The sequence below is a fragment of the Gossypium arboreum genome, chromosome 7 (genome assembly GCF_025698485.1).
Source record: "Gossypium arboreum isolate Shixiya-1 chromosome 7, ASM2569848v2, whole genome shotgun sequence".
In the NCBI taxonomy this organism is placed as follows: Eukaryota; Viridiplantae; Streptophyta; class Magnoliopsida; order Malvales; family Malvaceae; genus Gossypium; species Gossypium arboreum.
The window spans coordinates 27,399,926-27,405,144 of NC_069076.1; positions in this window are offsets into that span (position 1 = coordinate 27,399,926).

Here is a 5,219-nt window from a genome sequence, read left to right on the forward strand (position 1 = left end):
AGGGTTCTCTCACTAAATTCTGTTGAACTTACCACTTTGTGTTTTATGTCTTAGGTAAAGGAGGTGCCAGGAGGGATGAAGCCAGGGCTATGCAAAAGAAATGGTGAAGTAGGCACTTATGCATACAGAGCGAGGGTTGCACGAGCATGTCGAGTTTGATAGAAACGTTTTCACTCAAGTTTCAAAAATTTTTTTATAAGCTTTATAGAGTGAATAGATTGTGCTTGTTAATAAATGAGGTCAACAATATTATGTAAAGGTTGAATAAGAGGGACAACATAAACCAATGTGATGTGTAATTATATTTGTAAGTTTTGTACACATTGTTCGCCTAAATGCAACTTTGTTGAGCAGTGTTACTAATAAGATGTATCTCTTTGAAAATTTTTAGGTTTTATCTATGTATAAGTTTGTAATGGCAATGTAACACCCAAGATCTAGATCGGTTAAATCGGGTCAGGTTGGGGGTGTTACAGCCACTACTCGTTGCTTCTGAAATGAACAATATGATATGAAACATAGAAATGAATTCATGGTGTTCCCTTCAATTGAATGAGCATTGAACTGGTAGATCACAATACATGAAAATAGTCGTGTAGCATCAGGTAGGGCAAGTATTATTGCAGACCAAATTGGCAAATCATGACGAAGAAAAATGGATGAACAAATGATATGGCTCTAAATGTGGATTAGGGTTTGTGGCTAATATGAAGAAGGTGGTATGTATGATTGCATGGGCACAGTGTACACGCCAAAGGAATAATGCTTGGCGTATAGTCTGTCTGTGTTTGGTATTCGCTAATTTGCCAACTGTGTGGCTATGTTGAGTTAGAAAAGTTTGTACGAATTATATATGTCTATTGCAATATTTTCCTCTAGAGCTTACTAAGTTCTTTGAACTTACTTAGTTACCTTTCCTTCTTAGGCCTACAGGTGAAGTAAAGGAATTTTGAAAATCACGCTAGAGGACAATCGTTGCCGTGAGACTTTCATTATTATTATTTATTATGCATGACATGGGGATGGTGTCAAATTTTCCAAAATTAAAGAACAAATTTTGTATTTAAACTTGTGCTCATAAAACTATGATTTCAAATGAAATTTCAATACAGTATTTACGTTTTCAAAATGTATTATCTTATCTATAATCAAATGACAAATAATTTATATTTCATACTAACTTAAATTGTAGTTTAAATTGGTTTGCGCTAGATACGACTTTAAAGATAATGATTTTAAGGCAGTGACATGCCATTCCTGGATCCACATTACTAATCAGGTTTGGAGTCTTACAAAACCATACTACAGAAGGGGGACAAAAGAAAAAAAATACAACAACCCCTAATAGTGGTTCAAGGGGCGACACACTACCATAATTGGCATAACAAGGGAAAGTTTTTCAAGGCACCTAATGTGAATTTCAAGTGCTAATTAGGGACATCCAAAAATATTATCTTTAGGGCCAGAAAAATAAGCTTCCTTGGCTATAAAGACAACAGAAAATTTGACAGCAAAAAAAAAAGAAGGAAAAAAGAGTAATTACTGAAAAAAGATTGATGCAGAGAGGTAAGTGTGTATTGGTCAATTAATTAATTAGTTAGAGGCTGAGAGGTAATAATTGGTTAATTAATAGCTAACTCAATAAAACCCAAATTCTGAAGTTAATTAGGAGCACTGATGTAAGGTGATCTCTTATTTGTTTTATTAGATTAAATTCTGATTATTAATTGGTTGATTTTTAGTTTTAGATAATTTTATGCCAGTCAATTAATTCATTTTTAATTTGGTTTTCGTAATATAATTTTGAATTAATACTATTTAGCCATGTTAGTGTAGGAAGTTAATTTAAGTTTAATTCAACCTCCTTTTGGTACGATTCTCAGAATGCTTCCCAGAGTGTTTCATTGTAACTTTATTTACTGTATTACTATTTGAATCATCTACTTGCGACACTGTTGTTTAATTAGATATTTATTTGCTACAGTATTTCCAATCTAGACACTCACATGTTTTGTAACATCCTAAATTAGGGTCTAGTCAAAACAGTGGTTTTGAGACCGCAAATCTGAAATAGAAATAATTATTTTATGATTATTTAATGATCCATGATATGATTGCATGTTTGTGTGAAATTTTCATGAAGAAATTCTATGCTTAAGGTGTCCAATTTGACTTTAGAGACCAAATTGAATAAGTTGTAAAACTTGTGTTCTAGAAGCTTTAAGCATGAAATTGCATTAGATCATTATTTAGAGGTCCTTAAATAGTAATTTGACCAAGTTCTAAAATTTTGGACAAAAATAGACATGGATAGGAAAAATTTGAAAGAATTAAGGGCATTTTGTTAATAAAAGAATAAAAAGGGAAAAATCAAGCAAAAATGATGTCCATGTTCTCCTAAGGGTGCCGAAATTTGGGGAGTCTCCATAGCTAGGGTTTTCAACATTTCAAGCTTGATTGTAAGTGCTCCCAAGTCCCGTTTTTAATGTTCTTTACATTTTTAAAGTTGTCATCAACTGATCTAGCTATTTCTACCATTGTTTTGAGCTAGTGTTCACATATGAAATTTGACCCATGTGTGACATGGTTGTATTTTGATGTTTAATGGAGGAATATGAATATTTGATGTGTGATAAACGTCTTTTACTAAGTGTTTTTTAGTGAAAACACCTAAAAAGGACTTGTTTGTAAAAGATGAATAAATGAGTAGTAGAAATGTGATTTAATGAGAAATATGGGCTGATATGGGTTAGAATATAATTCAGCTAGGCTTGGGTAACAAAGAAAATGAACACATTTTATTTTACGAGCCTAAGGACTAAAGTGTAAATAAGTGAAAAGTTAGGGGTAAAAAGGTAATTTTACCAAAGTATGTGTTATGGTTGATCTGAGCAATGTGTGTATTGAACAAGTTAAATTTGGCATTATAGATCAAGAAAAACATCATTCGGGTCTTGGTCGTGGGAAAAACAAAGTTTACGAGGATTAGGCTCATTTTTGTCATTTTGTGCCTAGGTAAGTTCATTTGCAAATTATGCAACATGTACCATACTTTAAATGCTTGATATTGCATGTATGGTAAGTATATATAATTAATGTGATGTTGTACCATGTGTTTAAATGCTTAAATTTTATTATGAATTATATCTTGATTATTCCATGAATATGTGTGATTGGTGCTAAGAGCATTGAAATCGACGTTACGAGCAAGTTCGACAGAAATGTGGTATCGAAGAATCCCATTTGAACCTTAGGAATAGTTTAGGATACAAGTGACATGTCACTAGGTGTAACACCCCATACTCGTGACCGTCGCCGGTGTCGGACACGAGGGGTTAACGGGCCAAATCCTCTCAAGGTACCAACCAATTTGGCATTTCCAGACAGGCTGGAAAACTGCGTCACTGTCACCTTAAAAATCATATCTCGAGTTCCAAAACTCAGAAACTGATTCCGTAAATTTTCCCTGAATTTAGACTCATATATCCATCCATGGATTTATTTCTAGAATTTTTGGTCGGGCCAATTGGTACATTTTATTAGTTAAAGTCACCCATGTTACAGGGGTCGACTACACTGACCTTTGCGCGTTACAACTTGAATATCATCTCGTACAGAGCTCTAATGCTCATGCCGTTTGTTTCTAATGAAACTAGACTCAAAGGGGAATCTATTCATATAAGTCATGACTTCTAATTGTTTCTGGATAATTTATGGTAAATTTTCAAAGTCGCGACAGGGGACCCAGAAACTGTTCTGGCCCTGTCTCACGAGAACTTTAATATTTCTCAGTATACTGCTCATATGGTCGTTTCGTTTCATCCATATAAAAATAGATTCATCAAGGTTCAATTTCATAATTTACTCACTATTTAATTCTACTTCTACTATTTTTAGTGATTTTTCAATCTCATCTCACTGCTTCTGTCCGCAACAGTTACTGCAGTAGACTATGCCAATTTCATGAATCTTTCCTTGGCCTTAATCATCCATCATACATGACGCAAATTATGGCCACCTTATCAAAATTTAAAGTTTCTAAGACTCGTGGCTATAGGTTCTAGCATCCCACTCGACGACCGCATAGGCCATTTTCATATGGCTTAAAGTTTACAACCCACAGTTCAACAAAATATAATAGCCTATACATGCCAAATGTTCTTCAACAACGAAGACAATACCAAAAGATTTCATCGGTGTGATGACTTCAACGACGGTTCGATCACGTAAACAATACGAGTCCGAGAGACCTAAAATGGGTGACAAGAAAACACCGAGTGAGTTTATAACTCAGAAGTCATAAGCATTCATCAATCCACCGATAAAGTTACTACAACATGAACAATAAGCGAGGCTAGGTACTCATCCATGTCGAGTCTATACCATAATTCCTCGGACCTTTCGGTCCAATCTCATACCAAGTCATACATCCACATTTCATATTCTACACAACAAGATATTTGAAGCATTTTCACACACTAACTCATTTCCACCACAATCATACAATTCCAATCATCACATAAATTTAAGGCTTACCAAATTCAACCCCGAGCATGAACGTATTTTCTATTCGTCATGAGCTCAAGGTACTTGCCCGATCCGCTGTCCATACTCAATTCGATGGAGACACACCTCCATATATATAGAGTACGCACACACAGTGCTTAATACTCGATTTCGCACACTTAGTGCCACGCGATTTAAGCCCGCACACATAGTGCCATACCCTTGAGCTCGCACACCCAAGGTCGTAGTTTTTTTCCAGCATGCACACTTAGTGCCATATATTTCCAGCATGCACACTTAGTGCCATATATTTCCAGCACGCACACTTAGTGCCAATCTAAATCACCGTACACACGTATTGCCAAGACACTTAGTGCCGAAAGCAAACTTTCTACACATTTCACTATTTCTTTTACATTCAACAATTGTCATCACTCCATACACATACAATTTCATTTATATATATATAGCATCCCATTAAACACAATTGCATAGATTTTACAATCATTTAAGCAATATCAAACATATGTGCTTGATGACTTACCTTGTGTTGGGCAAAATGGTTCCAACTCGGCTACTCGATGTTCTTTCCTTTGCCTTTGCTTGTTTCTCCACCTCGAGCTTCTTGAGCTTAGTCAATAAATTAACTAGTTTAACCGTCTTGCCAAATATTTATACATATACACATGACATCAACTAAACTATCATCATTA